Source organism: Bufo gargarizans, chromosome 4, assembly GCF_014858855.1.
Source record: "Bufo gargarizans isolate SCDJY-AF-19 chromosome 4, ASM1485885v1, whole genome shotgun sequence".
Classification (NCBI taxonomy): Eukaryota; Metazoa; Chordata; class Amphibia; order Anura; family Bufonidae; genus Bufo; species Bufo gargarizans.
In genome coordinates, this window is record NC_058083.1 from 107,193,990 (window position 1) to 107,218,012 (window position 24,023).

Below are 24,023 nucleotides of genomic sequence, written 5' to 3' on the forward strand. Positions count from 1 at the left end.
AATGGCCTGGATATGTAAGGGTTAAGGGAGCAGTGGAAAGGGACAGGGGACATTAATGAAAGCTGTTGTTCTAAGGTAATTACAGATCTTTTGACAATCATTGACAGACTGGGTCCATTCACACGTCCTGTTTTTTTTCATCCTGAAAAACGGTCCGTTTTTTGCGGATCCGTTGTTCCTGAAAATGTTTCCGTATGTCATCCGTATGTCATCCGTTTTTTGCGGATCCGCAAAAAACGGGAACATGTATACATTTCAATAATCAAATAAAGTTGTTTGGATTTCTTTGAAAAAAAATAGAAAAAAAATAAATAAAATAAAAATAAAAAAAATTTGTTATGTGTTTCCAGGAACGGAATCCGCAAAAAACGGATGACATACGGAATGACATCCGAATGTCATCCGTTTTTTGCGGATCCATTGACTTTGTATTGTACCAGGATCCGATTTTTCAGGACAAGAATAGGACATGTTTTATATTTAAACGGACATGCGGAACGGAACCTGTCCGATTTTTTCCAGGACCCATTGAAAATGAATGGGTCCAGATCTGGTCCTGATCTGTTCCTGAAAAAACGGAACAGATCAGGAAAGAAAAAACGGACGTGTGAATGGACTTTAACTCAGGTATACCTGCCTAGCTCTAATAAACTATCAAATAGTTACACTTTAAGAAATAAATATTTTTCTAAATGCGTTATTAAAAATGTTTTTAAAAAAAGGACTTTAAATAAGACGTTCATCCAGTATGCAAATTACCCAGCACTCTGCAAAACTCTTGGTCCCAACTTCAGGGCTCTTCCCACAACCCCCAATGGCGGTGATTAGGGATGAGAGAATCGACTTCGGATGAAACATCTGAAGTCGATTCGCATAGAACTTCGTTCCAAGGGTCTATTCACACATCCGCAAAATGGGTCCGCATTTGTTCCACAATTTTGCGAACAGATGCGGAACCATTCATTTTAAATGGGGCCGGAATGTGCTGTCCATGTGCATACGTATTTGCAGTTCCGCACTTTCCTTCCGCAAAAAAATAGAACATGTCCTATTCTTGTCTGCAATTGCGGACAAGAAAAGGCATTTTCCATGAGATTGACGGCGATGTGCGGTCCGCAAAATGTGGAACGCACATTGCCGGTGTCCGTGTTTTGTGGATCCGCAAAACACATACAGACGTGTGAATGGACCCTTATACTGTATGGAGTAGGAGCTCCGTACAGTATTAGAATGTATTGGCTCTGATGACTGAAGTCTCACGAGACTTCGCGCAATAACTTCATAAATTAATTTGTACTGTAGAAAAACATTTCCCGAACTTGGGTTCGGTTCCAAGGTACCATTAATTTATGAAGTTATTGCGCAAAGTCTCGTAATACTGTACGGAGCTCCTGCGTTTTATGCAAATCGACTTTGGATGTTTCATCCAAAGTCAATTCGCTCATCCCTAGCGGTGACACTTATGGTCATGTGAATGTCACTTTATAGTGAGACGTCGGGGGGGAAAGATGCTCCGACTGATGTACTTTGAACTTGTCCACTTCTTTGTCTACTACTCAGATCTGCTTTGGGCAGTTTCCCTATTGACATACAGTAAACATGTATGCTCAGCTGATCCGAGAATGCATATTTATAAAGGGGGGAGGCATGGAACATAGTTGTCTTTTGCTGCCAGCTATTAAACGGGTTTTCCGAAACTTAAATACTGATGAGCGCCGGTGCCTTCTCAAAGAGCTGACCTGTGGGGGTCCCAGGTGTCGACCCCCCCACCGATCAATAGGTCATCAGTATGTTAGGCCTGTATTGCACCAACATATTATGTGATCAATATCTGTCCAATCAGATCAATAGTTGGTGTATATAACAAAAGATCTGTGGGTGTAATTGGCCATCTGACCAGATAATCTGTTGGTGTAATACAGGCCTAAGTCTCGGAAAACCCTTTGAAGGGCCTTTTACATAGGGTGATAGCCTTGCTGTGCACTACAATCAACTGCATTGGTGTCCCCAGGACATTGATACAGTTGTATACTGTGGCGAGCTACAAGAGCCAACACCATCCACTCTCATGCCACAGGCCACTAGATCTGAAGCTCATGGCAGGACATATACAGACGTGGACAAAATTGTTGGTACCCTTTGGTCAATGAAAGAAAAAGTCACAATGGTCACAGAAATAACTTTAATCTGACAAAAGTAATAATAAATTAAAATTCTATAAATGTTAACCAATGAAAGTCAGACATTGTTTTTCAACCATGCTTCAACAGAATTATGTAAAAAAATAAACTCATGAAACAGGCATGGACAAAAATGATGGTACCCCTAGAAAACACAGAACATAATGTGACCAAAGGGACATGTTAATTCAAGGTGTGTCCACTAATTAGCATCACAGGTGTCTACAACCTTGTAATCAGCCATTGGGCCTATATATATGGCTCCAGGTAATCACTGTGTTGTTTGGTGATATGGTGTGTACCACACTCGACATGGACCAGAGGAAGCAAAGGAAAGAGCTGTCTCAAGAGATCAGAAAGAAAATTATAGACAAGCATGTTAAAGGTAAAGGCTATAAGACCATCTCCAAGCAACTAGATGTTCCTGTGAGTACAGTTGCACATATTATTCATAAGTTTAAGATCCATGGGACTGTAGCCAACCTCCCTGGACGTGGCCGCAGGAGGAAAATTGATGACAAATCTAAGAGACGGATAATCCGAATGGTAACAAAAGAGCCTAGAAAGACTTCTAAAGAGATTCAAGGTGAACTTCATGCTCAAGGAACATCAGTGTCAGATCGCACCATCCGTCGTTGTTTGAGCCAAAGTGGACTACATGGGAGACGACCAAGGAGGACACCATTGTTGAAAACGAATCATAAAAAAGCAAGACTGGAATATGCCAAACTACATGTTGACAAGCCACAAAGCTTCTGGGAGAATGTCCTGTGGACAGATGAGACAAAAATCGAAGTTTTTGCCAAGGCACATCAGCTGTATGTTCACAGACGAAAAAATGAAGCATATCAAGAAAAGAACACTGTCCCTACTGTGAAACATGGAGGAGGCTCTGTTATGTTCTGGGGCTGCTTTGCTGCGTCTGGCACAGGGTGTCTTGAATCTGTGCAGGGTACAATGAAATCTCAAGACTATCAAGGAATTCTAGAGAGAAATGTACTAGCCAGTGTCAGAAAGCTTGGTCTCAGTCGCAGGTCATGGGTCTTGCAACAGGACAATGACCCAAAACACACCGCTAAAAACACCCAAGAATGGCTAAGAGGAAAAAATTGGACTATTCTAAAGTGGCCTTCTATGAGCCCTGACCTCAATCCTATTGAGCATCTTTGGAAGGAGCTGAAACATGCAGTCTGGAAAAGGCACCCTTCAAACCGGACACAACTGGAGCAGTTTGCTCATGAGGAGTGGGCCAAAATACCTGCTGAGAGGTGCAGATGTCTCATTGACAGTTACAGGAAGCGTTTGATTGCAGTGATTGCCTCAAAAGGTTGCGCAACAAAATATTAAGTTAGGGGTACCATCATTTTTGTCCATGCCTGTTTCATGAGTTTATTTTTTTACATAATTCTGTTGAAGCATGGTTGAAAAACAATGTCTGACTTTCATTGGTTAACATTTATAGAATTTTAATTTATTATTACTTTTGTCAGATTAAAGTTATTTCTGTGACCATTGTGACTTTTTCTTTCATTGACCAAAGGGTACCAACAATTTTGTCCACGTCTGTAAATGCCCCAGACAGCCAATGATGGCATATCAGGTTGTGGGCCAGAAGCAGCCTGTGCAGCATCGCAGATGGTGGCATGGAATGGAAGTCAGGCGAGTGACTTTTTTTTCTTTGTTACTGGGTGGGAGCATACTGCAGGAGGCCTTATTACAGCCCCAATTCCAAAAACATGTCCTACATATTGTGTACATAGAACATACAGTCAGGTCCATAAATATTAGGACATCAGGACAATTCTAACATTTTTGGCTCTATACACCACCACAAAGAATTTGAAATGAAACTAACAAGATGTACTTTAACTGCAGACTGTCAGCTTTAATTTGAGGGTATTTGCATCCAAATCAGGTGAACGGTGTAGGAATTACAACAGTTTGCATATGTGCCTCCCACTTGTTAAGGAACCAAAAGTAATGGGACAATTGGCTTCTCAGCTGTTCCATGGCCAGGTGTGTGTTATTCCCTGATTATCCCAATTACAATGAGCAGATTAAAGGTCCAGAGTTCATTTCAAGTGTGCTATTTGCATTTGGAATCTGTTGCTGTCAACTCTCAAGATGAGATCCAAGGAGCTGTCACTTTCAGTGAAGCAAGCCATCATTAGGCTGGAAAAACACAACAAACCCATCAGAGAGATAGCAAAAACATTAGGCATGGCCAAAACAACTGTTTGGAACATTCCTAAAAAGAAGGAACGCATCGGTGAGCTCAGCAACACCAAAAGACCCGGAAGACCACGGAAAACAACTGTGGTGGATGACTGAAGAATTCTTTCCCTGGTGAAGAAAACACCCTTCACAACAGTTGGCCAGATCAAGAACACTCTCCAGGAGGTAGGTGTATGTGTGTCAAAGTCAACAATCAAGAGAAAACCTTACCAGAGTGAATACTCTGGAAAGGGTTCACCACAAGATGGAAACCATTGGTGAGCCTCAAAAACAGGAAGGCCAGATTAAAGTTTGCCAAACGACTTCTAAAAAATCCTTCACAGTTCTGGAGCAACATCCTATGGACAGATGAGGCCAAGATCAACTTGTACCATAGTGATGGGAAGAGAAGAGTATGGAGAAGGTAAGGAACTGCTCATGATCCTAAGCATGCCACCTCATCAGTGAAGCATGGTGGTGGTAGTGTCATGGCGTGGGCATGTATGGCTGCCAATGGAACTGGTTCTCTTGTATTTATTGATGATGTGACTGCTGACAAAAGCAGCAGGATGAGGGGCATGGCGAGTTCCTAGAATTTTTTATTTTTTGTCGCAAGTTAGTGGAATATGAGACTTTGTAAGGAAAAAAGAGAAAAAAAAAATCATAATTTTCCGCTAACTTGTGACAAAAAAAAAAAATTCTAGGAACTCGCAGTGCCCCTCACGGAATACCTTGGGGTGTCTTCTTTCCAAAATGGGGTCACTTGTGGGGTAGTTATACTGCCCTGGCAATTTAGGGGCCCAAATGTGTGAGAAGTACCTTGCAATCAAAATGTGTAAAAAATGGCCTGCGAAATCCGAAAGGTGCACTTTGGAATATGTGCCCCTTTGCCCACCTTGGCATCAAAAAAGTGTCACACATCTGGTATCGCCGTACTCAGGAGAAGTTGGGGAATGTGTTTTGGGGTGTCATTTTACATATACCCATGCTGGGTGAGAAAAATATCTTGGTCAAATGCCAACTTTGTATAAAAAAATGGGAAAAGTTGTCTTTTGCCAAGATATTTCTCTCACCCAGCATGGGTATATGTAAAATGACACCCCAAAACACATTCCCCAACTTCTCCTGAGTACGGCGATACCAGATGTGTGACACTTTTTTGCTGCCAAGGTGGGCAAAGGGGCACATATTCCAAAGTGCACCTTTTGGATTTCACCGGTCATTTTTTACACATTTTGATTGCAAAGTTCTTCTCACACATTTGGGCCCCTAAATTGCCAGGGCAGTATAACTACGCCACAAGTGACCCCATTTTGGAAAGAAGACACCCCAAGGTATTCTGTGAGGGGCATGGTGAGTTCCTAGAATTTTTTATTTTTTGTCGCAAGTTAGTGGAATATGAGACTTTGTAAGAAAAAAAAAAATAAAAAAATCATCATTTTCCGCTAACTTGTGACAAAAAATAAAAAGTTCTATGAACTCACTATGCCCATCAGCGAATACCTTAGGGTGTCTACTTTCCGAAATGGGGTCATTTGTGGGGTTTTTCTACTGTTTGGGCATTGTAGAACCTCAGGAAACATGACAGGTGCTCAGAAAATCAGAGCTGTTTCAAAAAGCGGAAATTCACATTTTTGTACCATAGTTTGTAAACGCTATAACTTTTACCCAAACCATTTTTTTTTTTTGCCCAAACATTTTTTTTTTATCAAAGACATGTAGAACAATAAATTTGGCAAAAAATTTATATATGGATGTCGTTTTTTTTGCAAAATTTTACAGCTGAAAGTGAAAAATGTCATTTTTTTGCAAAAAAATCGTTACATTTTGATTAATAACAAAAAAAGTAAAAATGTCAGCAGCAATAAAATACCACCAAATGAAAGCTCCATTAGTGAGAAGAAAAGGAGGTAAAATTCATTTGGGTGGTAAGTTGCATGACCGAGCGATAAACGATGAAAGTAGTGTAGTGCCGAAGTGTAAAAAGTGGCCTGGTCATGAAGGGGGTTTCAGCTAGCGGGGCTGAAGTGGTTAAAGTTACTTTTATTCAACAAGCAAGTAATTTTTTGACCTTTGCAAAAGCTCATCTGGACAAAGAAGAAGACTTCTGGTCTTCTGTGTTATGGTCAGATGAAACAAAAATTGAATTGTTTGGTCACAATGATGTTTCCTTCATTTCGCTGAAAAAAGGAGAAGCCTTCAACCCAAAGAACACCATCCCCACTGTCAAACATGGTGGTGGGAACCTAATGCTTTGGGGGTGTTTTTCAGCCAATGGACCAGGGAACCTAATCACAGTAAACGGCACCATGAAAAATGAGCAATACATGAGGATTCTCAACGACAACATCAGGCAGTCTGCAGAGAAACTTGGCCTTGGGCACCAGTGGACATTTCATCATGACAATGACTCAAAACACACAGCAAACGTGGTGAAGAAATGGCTAGCAGACAACAACATTAACGTTTTGGAGTGGCCTGGCCAGAGTCCAGACTTGAATCCAATTGAGAATCTGTGGAGGGAGCTAAAGATCAGGGTGATGGCAAGAAGACCCTCCAACCTGAAAGATTTGGAGCTCATTGCTAAAGATGAATGGGCAAAAATACCTGTGGAGACCTGCAAAAAGCTGGTCTGCAATTATAGGAAGCGTTTGATATTGATTATTGAGAAGGGTATGAATAGTTTTGGACTGGACACTTTTTGCTCAAATGTAAATAAAAGCTGAGAAATGTTTTTTTTTCCCTACAATAATGCCTCTTGTACATCGTCTTATTATCTTTTGGGAGACACCTATGTCATTTTCCGTCAAAAAATTTCTTGCTGGTTGAATAAAAGGGAAAGGGAAACTTTAAAGGGAACCTGTCAACAGGATTTTGTGTATAGAGCTGAGGACATGGGTTGCTAGATGGCCGCTAGCACATCTGCAATACCCAGTCCCCATAGCTCTGTGTGCTTTTATTGTGTAAGAATAGGACAGGTTATATTTTTTTTGCGGGCCACGGAACGGAGCAACGGATGTGGACTGCACATGGAGTGCTGTCCACATCTTTTGCGGCCCCATTGAAGTGAATGTGTCCACACTAGGTTTAGGCGATATCAAAAATATTCCCACGATAACGATATTAAGAAATTTATTGCGATAACGATATATATCGCGATAAATACCCATTTAGCAGAAAAAAAACATTTGGGACCAAAAGGAGACATTATACTGTATGGGGCAGCCACAAGGAGACGTTACACTGTATGGGGCAGCCACAGGAAGATGTTACACTGTATGGGGGGCCACAAGGAGACGTTATACTGTATGGGGGGCCACAAGGAGACGTTATACTGTATGGGGGGGCCACAAGGAGACGTTACACTGTATGGGGCAGCCACAAGGAGACGTTACACTGTATGGGGGGCCACAAGGAGACGTTACACTGTATGGGGGCAGCCACAGGAAGATGTTACACTGTATGGGGGGCCACAAGGAGACGTTATACTGTATGGGGGGCCACAAGGAGACGTTATACTGTATGGGGGGCCACAAGGAGACGTTATACTGTATGGGGTAGCCACAAGGAGACGTTACACTGTATGGGGCAGCCACAAGGAGACGTTACACTGTATGGGGCAGCCACAAGGAGACGCTATACTGTATGGGGGCAGCCACAAAGAGACGTTACATTGTATGGGGGCAGCCACAAGGAGACGTTACATTGTATGGGGGCAGCCACAAGTAGACATTATACTGTATGGGGCAGCCACAAGGAGACGTTACACTGTATGGGGCAGCCACAAGGAGATGTTATACTGTATGGGGCAGCCACAAGGAGACGTTACACTGTATGGGGGCAGCCACAGGAAGATGTTACACTGTATGGGGGGCCACAAGGAGACGTTATACTGTATGGGGGGCCACAAGGAGACGTTATACTGTATGGGGCAGCCACAAGGAGACGTTATACTGTATGGGGGCAGCCACAAGGAGACGTTACACTGTATGGGGCAGCCACAAGGAGACGTTACACTGTATGGGGCAGCCACAAGGAGACGTTACACTGTATGGGGCAGCCACAAGGAGACGTTACACTGTATGGGGCAGCCACAAGGAGACGTTACACTGTATGGGGCAGCCACAAGGAGACGTTATACTGTATGGGGCAGCCACAAGGAGACGTTATACTGTATGGGGCAGCCACAAGGAGACGTTACACTGTATGGGGCAGCCACAAGGAGACGTTATACTGTATGGGGGCAGCCCCAAGTAGACGTTATACTGTATGGGGCAGCCACAAGGAGACGTTATACTGTATAGGGCAGCCACAAGGAGACGTTATACTGTATGGGGCAGCCACATGGAGACGTTATACTGTATGGGGCGGTGGGCCACAAGGAGACGTTATACTGTATGGGGCAGCCACAAGGAGACGTTACACTGTATGGGGCAGCCACAAGGAGAAGTTACACTGTATGGGGCAGCCACAAGGAGACGTTATACTGTATGGGGGCAGCCACAAGGAGACATTATACTGTATGGGGCAGCCACAAAGAGACGTTATACTGTATGGGGCAGCCACAAGGAGATGGTATACTGTATGGGGCAGCCACAAGGAGACGTTACACTGTATGGGGCAGCCACAAGGAGACGTTATACTGTATGGGGCAGCCACAAGGAGACATTATACTGTATGGGACAGCCACAAGGAGACGTTACACTGTATGGGGCAGCCACAAGGAGACGTTATACTGTATGGGGCAGCCACAAGGAGACGTTATACTGTATGGGGGCAGCCACAAGTAGACGTTATACTGTATGGGGCAGCCACAAGGAGACGTTATACTGTATAGGGCAGCCACAAGGAGACGTTATACTGTATGGGCAGCCACAAGGAGACGTTATACTGTATGGGGTGGTGGGCCACAAGGAGACGTTATACTGTATGGGGCAGCCACAAGGAGACGTTACACTGTATGGGGCAGCCACAAGGAGAAGTTACACTGTATGGGGCAGCCACAAGGAGACGTTATACTGTATGGGGCAGCCACAAGGAGACGGTATACTGTATGGGGCAGCCACAAGGAGACGTTATACTGTATGGGGCAGCCACAAGGAGACGTTGCACTGTATGGGGCAGCCACAAGGAGACGTTATACTGTATGGGGCAGCCACAAGGAGACGTTATACTGTATGGGGGCAGCCACAAGTAGATGTTATACTGTATGGGGCAGCCACAAGGAGACGTTATACTGTATGGGGCAGCCACAAGGAGACGTTACACTGTATGGGGCAGCCACAAGGAGACGTTATACTGTATGGGGCAGCCACAAGGAGACGTTATACTGTATGGGGCAGCCACATGGAGACATTATACTGTATGGGGCGGTGGGCCACAAGGAGACATTATACTATATGGGGCGGTAGGCCACAAGGAGACATTATACTTTATGGGGAGGTGTGTGGTAGTGTAGGGATGCCTCTTACGATCCATCTAACTGGGGTAAAATCCTATTAGGATAATTCGTGGAGGAAGTCTTCTTTGGGAGATTTTAAAGAAGAGGACAGGGCTCCACATGGGCTAGAAGTGACAACTGGTATTGGGGGGGGGGGTCATTCTGTGGTGATGTCACTCTCCACCCCCAAAATAGCAGTACATGAGGAAGCTGACTTCAAATATGAAGTTCTCCTACCCCTATAAATCACCCCCATGGACAGTGACTGCAGTCATTACCTGAAGGAGTAGTAAAGTAGCCAGGGGTTATGTTAGCAGTCAGTAGCGGGCTGTCGGTCAGAGGGCGACACAGATGAAAACACAGAAAACACCATCAATGTAAACCATCAGTCTACCGGAGCCCAGCACACACGATATATACAGATATACACGTCATGTATGTACACAGTGACATCTCTATTTATATGCCTATCACATCACAGGTGGACACTGGAGTGAAGACACATGTGTTGGTGACACATTTTAAACAGGACCTTTCATGGGGCCAAAGAATATGAACTTAGTAGCAGGCTGCCTAGAGCGGCGCCCAGGGATCTAAGTGCACTTACTATTATTCCTGGGCGCCGCTCCGTTTTTTTTCTCCCTGGCTCTGAGCTCTGCGCTGTGATTGGACAGTGCTGCTGTCAGGGAGAAGGAGAGACACTGGCATCTCCTCCTACTTGCACCGAATGTTGAGAAATTACCGGGGGCCACAGCGGACGAACGGAGCGGCGCCCAGGAATAATAGTAAGTGCACTTAGATCCCTGGGCGCCGCTCTATGTAGCCTGCTACTAAGTTCATATTCTTTGGACCCATGAAAGGTCCTCTTTAATGTTTGTACAAAGTCTTAAAGTTGCCATCACAGGTTTATATAAAGTGAAGGTTCTGCCCTTCCGCGTGTTAGTAGTAATGCAGGAGGCAGAGGCCAGTGACTGGGGAACATAAGCAGGTGGAATCGGACATTTTAGAAGTAGGTCAGCACACATGCGACCACTCCTATGACGTCATTAAATACCGCGGTTTTTCGGAAACTGTGATATCGCCATATCGCTGTGTTTTAATATCGCGTTATATCGTGGATAGCGGTATATCGCTCATCCCTAGTCCGCACCAGAGCCACCAAAACTGCAGCTCGGATGCGGACCAGAACAACGGTCGTGTGCATGAGGGGCTGGCCAGATCCCTGGCAGCACCAGTTTGATACACCCCCTCCAGTCCCTCCCCTGGACTGCCAGGGCTAGTCTTCTAGTCCCTGCTGCTCTCCTAGGCAGTGGCGACTCTCGGAACAATATACAGTATAGGGGGGCACATAAGATACCACAGTCAAAAATGGGGGGGGCACTAATAATTTTCACCACTTAATCATACTACTGAAAAAAACCTAAATAAGTATATATAAATAAGATTACAAAATAGGAGAGTATTGCGGTATGCAGGGACACCTCCCCAAGCCGCATTGCTAGGCTGAAATACACAGGCAGCCAATGGCGGTGCTGCCCTCTCCCTCCCAGCCAATAGCAGCTGAGGTGGGCGGGGGTAGATTGACTTGACTGCCGAGGAGCCGTAGTGCAGCGGGTGGGCAGTACTTTCAGTTTGGCAAAACTGACAGGTCGCCTCACTGCTGTACTAGCGGCGTCCAGCGGTTTAAAGGGGAATCAGTGGGGGGCAAGGAATAACCTGGGGGGGGGGGGCAATTGTCCCCCTGTAGCGACGCCTATGCTCCTAGGACCCAGACACGCGCGGTATCTTTCCTTCTATGCTTAGTGTTTCTCCTGCTGCACTCCCCAAGCAGCGCTGCCTTTTCTCGCTTGCGCTGTGTCTGTGCCGATCCTGTAATATACAGCGCAGAGATGACAGGGCTCAGCTCTTGCTCAGGTTGAATCTGCGCTGCCCTCCTTGGCACAGTGTCCTGATGGAAACCGCGGCGGATTTTGACAGCGTCAATATCTGCTGTGTGAACATACATCTAGGTATAATTCACTCAGGTCAATGTGTTCCTTCTAACCGCACTGAATGGCGCTAAATATGCGTGCGGATATCTACAACTGCAAATCCACAGCAGCCTGTTCACATGGAAAAATCCGCCATATAGGACTGACTGTGGCGGTTTCATGTGCTTGACCAGCCTGACATAACAGAGAACACTAGACGGTTATATATGGGATGCAGCTAACTATAGCACTGGTGACAGCACGCCTTCTGGGACTTGTAGTTCAGTAACCCCCGGGACCAGCCTGACATAACAGAGAACACTAGACGGTTATATATGGGATGCAGGTAACTATAGCACTGGTGACAGCACGCCTTCTGGGACTTGTAGTTCAGTAACCCCCTGGGACCAGCCTGACATAACAGAGAACACTAGATGTAGACGGTTATATATGGGATGCAGGTAACTATAGCACTGGTGACAGCACGCCATCTGGGACTTGTAGTTCAGTAACCCCCTGGGACCAGCCTGACATAACAGAGAACACTAGACAGTTATATATGGGATGCAGGTAACTATAGCACTGGTGACAGCACGCCTTCTGGGACTTGTAGTTCAGTAACCCCCGGGACCAGCCTGACATAACAGAGAACACTAGACGGTTATATATGGGATGCAGGTAACTATAGCACTGGTGACAGCACGTCTTCTGGGACTTGTAGTTCAGTAACCCCCTGGGACCAGCCTGACATAACAGAGAACACTAGACAGTTATATATGGGATGCAGGTAACTATAGCACTGGTGACAGCACGCCTTCTGGGACTTGTAGTTCAGTAAACCCCCGGGACCAGTGCACCACGTCTGTCGTCCCCCCCCCCCCCCCCCCCCGGCGAGAAGAACTACACCTCCCGGCATCCCCGGCCGCGCTGTGATTGGTCCGCCCCTGATGACGTCACATGTTTTGGATCTTTCTTGTCATGTGTTCAGTGCTCTTTGTTTTGAAGGAGACCGGATTGTGCTCCCCGGAGTTGTGTCATCATTGTGTGATCCCTGAGCACAGCAGAGCGGGAGCCGGGCACTACACCCCGTGCAGGAGCAGGCAGGTCAGTGTCTATAACCCTCCATACTATCCCATAGACTCTCATTATGTGTCTTACTTACTACTGCACATCCTCAGGCTGTCAGGGCACGCTAGGAGTTCTTCCACAACAACTGGGGGGGCTCTGTACACAGCACAGAGGGGGCAGTAAAGTATTGAGAGGAGGACATGGAGGTCACACTCTGCAGTCTCCATACTGGAGGTCAGTATGGTATGTACATAACTTATTCCCCCCCCCCCCAATGGATACCGTTATTAATACGCCCCAAACGCCCGTTACACCGGATGACATCCAACCTGCTGGAAGCTCTTGATGTCTTGCATCACTTTGACTTAAAGAGGAAGTTCACCTAAAACTGAAGTTAGAAGTGTGGTATAGACATGTCAGGACATAGCATTGGTTTGCACCCCTTGTGGTTCCCCAAAGAGACCGCTGGGCTCTGTAGTGCACCAGAGATTACAGGGGGGCAGTGTACAGCAAGCAGAGGCCCTGAATGTGGAGAAACTGTAGGTGGTCTGGACGCAGGCGACTTATGGTAGCTAATATTACATATTCTGTGTATTTATTATCCACGGCATGAGGAACTCTCCGCCTTACTGCCGTTCCCTGGGGTCGATGATATCGGCCGTACTCCTGTACAGTGAGGCCCGTTCCCATGTGAAGATTGAGGTCATCACAGCCAGGAAGCATAGAAAAATGTGTAATGGGGTTGGAAAAATATGTCTACTTTCTTCCAGCGCCACACCTGTCTGCAGGACGTGTGAGGTACTGCAGCTCAGCCCCATTTACCAGACACAACCCATGGACAGGGTCGGTGCTGTTTCGGGCTTGTTTTCTACTGGACAACCCAAGCTGAGCATGCATGTCTATAGGGGGTCGGGTGAGGCCGACAGTGGTCTTATGGGTATTGCCGACTTTACAGATTATGGATTGGATCAGCCCCAATGATTTTCCAACTGAAAGGGAATCATAAGTAAGAACTGGACTTTCTCATGGGGGTCTGGAACTCAGAAGAATGAATATATTTGTGGTACTGGTTATTTGCAGGCAATGTGGGGTACCGGGTGCTAACAGATGATCTGCACAGTCTATGTAGGTCCAGTATTGCCACCTGCATGGAGATGAGGGGTTCAGTCTCTAGATGCCAGGGAGAGGACGATGGCAGCCGGGTACAGTGCAAGATCATGGATTGTGAGTACACTATTGACTGGCACGGGTCTGTCCTCCTTAGAAATTGCTCATATGATGGGTTATAAATATCCTGGGCTCCAGGGCAAAATCTTTAACGGGGCCCCCACCTACCGCGCGCTTTCTATCATGCTGGTGTCTTTTTATGTGGCCCCCTCAGGCTCTGGGCCCAGTAGTGACCACTACCGCTGCACCCCCTACACCTACGCCCCTGAAATTGAGGCTATATTGTGGATGATTCTTATGAGCCCCAGCTTCAGGGGGTCTCTGGTGAACATCAGCCCTATGGAGAAGCCTCTCCCTTAGGTTACAGCCGGAGTCATTCACATGTCAGTGTTTGGTCAGTGATTTCCATCCGTGATTGTGAGCCAAAACCAGGAGTGGAGCCTTCACTGACATAAGGTTTAAGGGAAAGATCTGCTCCTGTTCTGTGTTTAGACCCGCACCTGGTTTTGGCTCAGAATCACTGATGGAAATCACTGACCAAACACTGACTGTGTGAATAAAGACTATATTACACTGGCAGTGTAATACTGCCCCCGATTGCCTGATGAAAGAGCATCAGACAGTTCAGATTTTTAGGCATGCCTAAAAATCAGCGCTTGCAGGCGGTAGATTGTGCTGTCCAATAAGTATCTGGCGCCGGTACATCCCTAGACGGTATGGCGACGAGCAATGGCATAATGATCGCTCCTCACCATACTGTGGAGGAGATCGCTGCATGTAATAGTACTGGTCTCCTCCACTAGCTAGCAAGCAATTGCCAGGAGGGAATGCCTGCTGATCTGTCCAATACAGGCTTTAGGCCATAGATCAAGTCCTTCAGTGATCTGGACACCGCTCACCTGTCCTCTCTCACAGGGGGCAGCCTTTGCCTTGGTGCGGTCACGTGAACCGGCTGTTTATTGACATTGTGTCCCAGCTTCTGCTTACATCAGAGGGAGGGCATGGTTTCGTAACATTAGGTAGGGTTATTTACTGTTAACCAGCCTAAGGCACTGTGCTTAGCTACCTCACATGCCTGACTTATGCTCTCATGTCTTCTGCAGCTTATTGTGAGATCTTTCTTTGTTATCTTGCTCCTAAGGACAAAGTCGTTACGTGTAAGATGTAGGAACATGGATATCATCCCTTTTGTGTGATCAGAAATAGACGCTGATGAGCAGCAGTTCCGTATGGAAGGAACTTACAGATCTCCACACCAGAGATGGTATCTGAGGATGGAGCAGGAGCTCTGGCAGCACCTTCTTCAACCTATCACAGAGCCATCTAAATCTTAAGATGGCCAAACACTGTAGACATCGACCGGCCATCTAACGTCTATGGTAGTGTCCCAACAACCCCTGGCAGCAGACGTGCTGGGAAAAAAGATAGGTCATGTTAAGTTTCAACTGCCCAATCCTGTTGTTCTCGAAATTAGATAAGATGCCACTAGGGGTATCCAGCAGATATTCAGACAAGAAGAGTAAGTCATGTTGGGTTTCACCTGCCCAATCAGTTGTTCTCACAGTAGGTAAGCTGCCACCAGAAGTCTTCACAGATGTCTGAACAAGAAGAGTTGGTTGTGTTGGGTTTTACCTGCCAGATCCCTTTGTTCTCAAAGTAGATAAGCTGCCACTATTGTTGTCCAGCAGATGTCCGGGCGGGAAGGGTAGGCCAAGTTGGGTTTCACCTGCCGATCCTGTTGCTCTAAAAGTAGATAAACTGCCACAAGGGGTGTACAGCAGATGTCTGAGCAAGAGCAGTAGGTCATGTTTGGTTTCAAAGAGAGAGTGGAATAAGTTTCAACTGCCCAATTTTGTTGATGTCAAAGTAGATACACCCCTGTCAGAGATGTCCACCAGCAACTTATTCCACTCTCTCTTTTGAGAAAACATGCACACTTGACCGACCCAAGTGTACAAGTGTTAGGGGGGGGGGGGATCATAGTCATCATCTGAATGAGTGTTTGGTCTGAAGCTTTCTAACATATGTGGCCAAAGTATAGTCAGAAAAATGAAGCCTCTACGTGGTGCTCACGACCACATCTACCAAGGAGGGCACAGCCTGTGTCCTGCCTTTACATCTGACAGGACAATGTGACCATGTGGATGCTCGCCTCCTTTGTGATGAGCTGTTTTTATGCGAAGAGTCATCACCAGATTTTAGCATTGACTTCCATAGAAGCTTTATTTATGGTATGGACACACACGGTCTATTCTTCACAGGATTGGTATATCTAAACCACTATGTGAGACATCCTGAAGATCGCAGGGCATGGAACATCCATTTCAAACATGTGAACAAATTTATGTGGAGTGGGAAGAAGGAAATGTATAAGTCATGGACGGTGAAGAACGTTTTGCCAGATCTTCTGCTCCATCAACAGATTCCATCTCTGGTGTGGAGATCTGTAAAAGTTCCTTCCATACAAAATACAAATGACGAAAGCCGTGTAAGTTTAAAGGAGCACTTCAGGATAACAGGACACAGCTGTCTGATGTGTGTAGACAACCTTACCTGCACCTACCATTGTTTAACCCTTTGTGACACCTCCATTATTATCAGCTAACGAGGTTCTTAAAGAAGAATGCGTCACTTCAAGATCCCCAGCTGTAAGTGTGACTTATCAGCGAAGCTTCTGTGCTTGTTTGTCTTTGTGAGTGTTTTCACACGGAATGGCCAATATCTTCTGAGCTCGTTGTCCTGTTGACGGCAGATTGGTTGACAGTTTAATGGTCAGGCTTGGGTTAAGTGTAAAAACTGGAGCGAGCTGCACCCTCCGCCGCGCTGGCACTGTGCGCTCACACATCTCTCCTGCCCTCATTTCTATTCTGCATTGTTTATATCAGCTCTGCTGCCTGCCAAGGTTTTGCGAAGAGGAAACTGATCTGGCCACTTTCAGAGGTGGAGCGTGCGCAGTGTGCAGAACAGGTCACCCTAGCAAAAACACCCATCCACTCGCCTCTCGTTTCTGGGCTGATCACCCGTTGCCAGCCATGAATAAAGCATCTGTCTCTGCTTATAAATAGATTCTCCGCACTTCAATATTGACTTAAGTGACTCATAATTGATCCCCTGAAGTGACTCTATTTAAAGGGAGCCTGGCACGGGCCCAAGCCGCTCTGTGCACCCTGCCCGACTCTCCCTCTCCTTCCTGATTGACAGGAGAGATGATTATGCAGGAACCTAGTCCCGTCAATCAAGAAGGAGGGGGAGGGGCTTGCAGGGGTGCACAGAGTGGCTTAGGCCCACCCTTGGTGCACTTAACTGCTCAGTTGCATATGGATCAAAAGTACTTTTTCTCCAGAATAAAGCAACAGTTCGCAAAGCTGATGTAGCCCTACAAGACGTCGGGGGGCCATTTACAAAAATCCATGTGCAATATGCACCGTGTGCATATACCCTAAGGCAGGGATGTCCAACCTGCGGCCCACCAAACTACAACTCCCAGCATGCCCAGACAGTCCACAGCTATCCGCCTACAGCAGGGCATGGTGGGAGTAGCAGTTTTACAACAGCTGGAGGACCACAGGTTGGGCATTCCTGTCCTAACGGTACGTGCGCACTACAGTGTCGTTTATTTTCGGTGCAGATTTTTACGCGGTTTTCGCTGTGTTTCCGCACCAAATCCACACGTGTTACTCGCGGATTTTGTCACCAGTTTTTGCCCAGGTTGTGAACCAGCTCAGGTACCTGCTCCGTCAGTTTTCATCACAGGGAATGGCATAATTCCCCGAATATGTTATCCCTGAATTGCTGACGCTATGAGCAGAAGAGATCGTGCAGGTGCTGAGGCTGACGTGGCGTCCTGATCCGCCAGCTGTGCCATCTGCTGGGGCCTTCTTCGGTTGAACTCGGCTAACCTGAGCGGCATTGTTCCCCTATTTGCATGCTTGGCTGTCGGAGGCGCTGAGACACAGGATATATTTGTTCTGCTTTCCATACTGGAGTGTTGGCTCCGCTCAAGGATTGGCTCGCTCTTTGCTGTTGCTGAGGAGGTTATTTTAGTGTCTTTTCTTTCAGTTTCGGGCACTCTGCCAGCACGTTAGGCCTCGGGCGGTTTAACGAATCTCTGTCCCTGTGTCAGCCTGCTGTTGCTTTTTTCAGCTGTTTTTCTCCTGTCCATAGAATTCACAGAAGAGGAAGGGACGTCTCGCTTTGTTTCTACTTTTAACCCACAAGGAAGCTTACGTCGTAGTCCGGCCCAATGTTTGTGCTGCTTTTTTTTCTCTGGTGTGTTTATCAGGCTGTTCCTTGGTTTCGTTTTTTTTTTTCTCTCCTTCTTAAAGGGACAGAATGTTTATTTGCTGCTCCTTCAAGAACTTTAAAATGGGCGTTTAAATGGAGTGTGTCACCAGGAAGTTCACTGGTAAACCAGGCACAATGCCCTGTAGGACTAGGTCTTCTGTATGTAATGATACCTTTCACAGTGATCTGGAGGAAAAGTACTTTGGCCTCATGCACACGGCCGTTGTGGTTCCGTTCCGTGCACTGGGAATCGCAATTTGCGGTCCCCAATGCACGGGCAACATCCGTGCGGCGGTCGGGATGGATCCAGACCCATTCAGCTTGAATGGGTCCGTGATCCGTCCGTTCCACAAAAAAATAGAACAAGTTCTATTTTTTTGCAGAACGGAAGCACGGATCGGAAACCCCCACGGAAGCACTCCCTAGTGCTTCCATTCCGCACCACACCACATCTCCTGATTTGCAGACCCATTCAAGTGAATGGGTCCGCACCCGTCATGCGGAGTGCACACGGTCGGTGCCCCGTGTATTGCGGAACCGCTGCATGCGGCCTGTAATACAACCACGGGAGCACAATGGCCGTGTGCAAGAGGCCTTTTAATCCATATGTTAGGGTCCTTTTACACTTGCGTCGCTGGATTCCGGCAGGCAGTTCCTTCGCCGGAACTGCCTCCTGGATCCGGCAATCTGTATGCAAACAGATACCATTTGTAGACGGATGCGGATCCGTCTCACAAATGTATTGCAATACCAGATCCGTCTCTCCGGTTGTCATCTGGAAAAACGGATCCGGTATTTATCTTTTCCACTTTTTTAAAGGTATGCGCAGACCGCAAAACCAGATCCGTTTTTTCCGGAACACTTAGGGCCGGATCCGGGATTATGGCAAGTGTTTCGGAATTTAGGACGGAGAAAATACTGCAGCATGCTGCGGTATTTTCTCCGTCCAAAAAACGTACAGTGACTGAACTGAAGACATCCTGATGCATCCTGAACGGATTGCTCTTCATTCAGAATGCATTAGGATAAAACTGATCATTTTATGGTTTGGATAACCCCTTTAAGTCCTACACAACCCCTTTAATGTTTTTGCAGAGACAACCATGCATACATACGTGCAGCTGTGGCTGGTAGTGTAGCTCAGCACTGACGTGATATTGGTTGTTGGACTTATTCTTATTAACTACAACTCCCAGCATGCATACTTGTTTCCCAGAACTTTCTTGAAGCATGCTGGGAATTGTAGTTCCTCAACAGCCGGAGTGCTGCAGGTTGCCCTCCCCTGGGATAGGTCATCAGTGCATATTCCTGGGAAACCTCTTTTACCCTTAAATTCTACAAACTACACCACAAAACATGGAAGTCCTTTTATTTCCCTTCTTTCAGGCAAATCTGTTCCTGGGAAAACTGAAATCAGAGCTTCCATAGAGGTCATCACCTAATTTCCCTAGAGTCCTGAACATCCATGATATGTTATTATGCAGTGGAATCTACCAGCACATGACTAGGAAGACCTGCCAAATCACTGTCCCCATCCAAAATTCCTAGAAGCAATAAACATGGTAAAAATAGAATTGCTTTGATTAGGATAGGCAATGGATGTGGTATCAGGGGTGAGGGACCAGTCAGCAGAACCACACAATACAGTGCCACTCCTCCCCGTGTGGTCGTGGCCGGTACTGCACCTCAGCTCCATCTGTTGCCATTATTTTCAGATTCTCTTGTTGGCAGATACACATTTTTCCGATTTGCATTTGTGTATGGCTCAGCCCTGTAAGTTCTGCAGACCGTTGTTACCTCAGGGTATGAGGCATACGGTATACAGAGGTGCAGATGTTTGATGTGACACCTCACCTTGTTGGCAGACTACATATGTGGCGCTTTCTTGTTCTGAATACCACTATTTATCGCTTTCACATATGGTCCCAGCATTTATCAGCATCCTGAAATACTTCTCCGTGCTGCATAGAAAGGAACTGTCCATGACCCATAACTGAAGGGGACTCTGTTCTTCATTCACTGACTTTCTGCCCTGAATTGTTTTTTTGTTTTATTTTTTTCAGTAAGTGCTCTTGTCCTGTTTCCAACAGAAAGATGTTAAAGAGAACCTGTCACCACAAACAAAATGCAGTGCAATCAGCAGGCAGCATGTTATAGAGCAGGAGGAGCTGAGCAGACTGAGTTTTCTGGGAAATGCTTTTTCTAACTTAAGACCACCCCCTTGTACATCTCTCAGACACAGCTATCTCTGTATACAGACTTACCAAGAGAATGCTATCAATCAGTGATAACCTCTCCCCCTTGTACAAATATCAGTGACTGACAGCTACCTCGGTATACACACTTACACAGAGAATGCTATCAATCACTGATAATACCTTCCCTGTGTACAGCTATCAGTGACTGACAGCTATCTCTGTATACACAGTTACACAGAAAATGTTAGCACTGATAACACCTCCCCCTTATACAACTATCAGTGACTGACATCTATCTCTGTATACAGACTTACCAAGAGAATGCTATCAATCACTGATAACACCTCCCCCGTGTACAACTATCAGTGACTGACAGCTATCTCTGTATACAGACTTACCAAGAGAATGCTATCAATCAATGATAACCTCTCCCCCTTGTACAAATATCAGTGACTGACAGCTATCTATGTATACACACTTACACAGAAAATGCCATCAATCACTGATAACACCTCCCCTGTGTACAGCTATCAGTGACTGACAGCTATCTCTGTATACACAGTTACACAGAAAATGCCATCAATCACTGTTAATACCTTCCCTGTGTACAGCTATCAGTGACTGACAGCTGTCTCTGTATACACACTTAGGGTTCATGCACACGAACGTATATTCTTTCCGTGTCCGTTCAGTTTTTTTTTGTGAACCATTCATTTGAGTGGGTCTGCAAAAAAAACAGAAGTTACTCCGTGTGCATTCTGTTTCCGTATGTCCGTATTTCTGTTCCGCCAAAAAATAGAACATGTCCTATTATTGTCTGCATTACTGACAAGGAAAGTACTGTTCTATCAGGGGCCAGATGCTCAGTTCCTGAAAATACGGAATTCACGCGGACGTCATCTGTATTTTTTGCGGATCCATTTTTTGTGGACCGCAAAATACATACGGTCGTTTGCATGGGGCTTTACACAAAGAATCACTGATAATACCTCCCTCATGTACCGCTACAGATGTAGCAGGGTTAACACACAAACTCTTAACTCAAATTTCTAAACTCATTGCGTTATCTTAAAACAAAAGCAATTGAAGGTGTTTGCATAATGCATTCAGTTTAGAAAACACGTCTCATAAAGCATGTGTGTTAACTCTACTACATCTGTATAAACACTTACACAGAGCATGCTATCAATCACTGATAACACCTCCCCCGTGTACAGCTATCAGTGACTGACATCTATCTCTGTATACACACCTACACAGAGAATTCTACCAATCACTGATAACACCTCCTGTGTACAGCTATCAGTGACTGACATCTATCTCTGTATACACACTTACACAGAGAATTCTACCAATCACTGATAACACCTCCCTGTGTATAGCTATCAGTGACTGACAGCTATCTCTGTATACACACTTAGACAGAGAATGCTATCAACTACTGATGACACCTCCCTGTGTACAACTATCAGTTACCGACAGCTATCTCTGTATACACAATTACACAGAGAATGCTATCAATCACTGATAACACCTCCCTGTGTACAACTATCAGTGACTGACAGATATCTCTGTATACACACTTACACAGAGAATGCTATAAATCACTGATAACACCTCCCCTGTGTACAGCTATCAGTGACTACCAGCTATCTCTGTATACACACTTACACAGAGAATGCTATCAATCACTGATAACACCTCCCCCATGTACAGCTATCAGTGACTGACAGCTATCTCTGTATACACACTTACACAGAGAATGCTATCAATCACTGATAACACCTCCCCCATGTACAACTATCAGTGACTGACAGCTATCTCTGTATACACACTTACACAGAGAATGCTATCAATCACTGATAACACCTCCCCCGTGTACAGCTAACAGTGACTGACAGCTATCTCTGTATACACACTTACACAGAGAATGCTATCAATCACTGATAACACCTCCCCCATGTACAACTATCAGTGACTGACAGCTATCTCTGTATACACACTTACACAGAGAATGCTATCAATCACTGATAACACTTTCACGTGTAGAACTGAAGTCATATTAGATTTAGATCTAAGTACATTTGCTGCTATATATGAAAAGTGTCTGATTCATCTCTCACAATCCAAGATGCATGTAAATGCAGTGAATACTGATTTCAGTTACAGAAAGGATTACAAACCACAAGCAACTTAATGCTGAAACATTCATATGTAACTGCTCCACTTCGGTCCTGCATGTTGGCTCCCGTTCCTCCATCTTTCAGTCCTGGTCTTGTTTTCCTATGGCTGGGTTTGTATATGATCTTGTACACCGCTGCAGCAATCCACCTGCTTTAGCGGTGGCATGTTTCTATCACGAGAATGTCTAGTGGGCCCTATTCTGTAATTTCTCGACTCTGAATCCTCCATAGTGATCTGTGAAGAGGTGGCTGCAGTTGCACATGGCCCTCATCATCAAAGATTCTGGGAGTTAGGAAAGAGCCGCGCTCTATTCTCCAGTGGACTGTATAGAGTGTGAGTTGTCCAGCAAGAGTCAGGAGAACATAAGAAGATATCTTTAGATACTCTTGTACTGATCATTATTTTTACAATGCTTCTGCAGGCATTATTTAATGTCAGGGGGAGCGGAGAAAGATCAGGCAAATACATATTTTTGCCTGATCCTTTTGTTCTCCTAGAAGATACGCCACCACCTGAGGTGTCTGGTTCCCATCCTGTAAACTCTCAGTTGGACAGGGTCACGTGCACCGCTGCAGCCAATGACTGGCTTTAGTGGTGACATGTCCAAAAGCACCTGCCCTGACACTTGCTGCTTGGGCCCACATTACTGCTGAGGCCACTCATTGGTTGCAGCTGTTCAACTGACCCTGTCTGTCTATAAGTTTACAGGATGGAGACTAGAAGACTGCTGAATGGAGGGCGGTTGTGTGTCCTTCCTCAAAGGGCAGTCAATGTTGACTGATGGCTTACATACCGTCTTTGTCAGTGGAGCAGGACGGGTCCGCTTCATGGTCCTGGATCTTCTTGGAAGAAACACAGGCAATATGTTCTCTGTCAGAAAACCGAAGCAGCAGACCTCCGGAGGAAGCGATAGGGAAAACAAAATTATGGATATTTATTAAACCTCTTATGTTCTAATAGTTTATGGCGCAATGCATATTTGCTCTATAATTTGCAACTTTTCACTTCTTTCTGTACTTTTCAAAATTGGTGAGAGAAGAGGCAGGGCTTGGCGGGACAGGGCATGGCTTCCGACGACCCAACAGATATACTAGCATTTACACAAGAAACTAGCTCACAGCCGCTGCAGATTTGAACTTCCGGCGCACAGACTGCTAGGAGATGCGCCAAATTTATGAAGCAGCCTGTGCCTCTTTGTAAATTTGTCTCATTCTGTGCATTTCTAGCTCCAGTCTTCTGCCCCAATATCTTTATCAAAGTTCATGTAAAATCTGAAAACTGGTGTACATAAAACCCGCTATTAGCCAAGCATAAAAAC

At 45.7% G+C, this 24,023-nt stretch overlaps 1 protein-coding gene across 4 annotated transcripts in view; it reads left to right on the forward strand.

Annotated features, from left to right (window-relative positions):
- The first annotated feature begins 12,772 nt into the window (after positions 1-12,772).
- The window catches only part of KLHL24 (kelch like family member 24), an 81,665-nt gene continuing 70,414 nt past the window's right edge, over positions 12,773-24,023 (forward strand). For all 4 annotated transcript variants that reach the window (XM_044288554.1, XM_044288550.1, XM_044288552.1 and 1 more), the window contains exon 1: positions 12,773-12,908. The gene's annotated coding sequence lies outside the window, so the exon portion shown is untranslated. The remainder of the gene's footprint in view (positions 12,909-24,023) is intronic.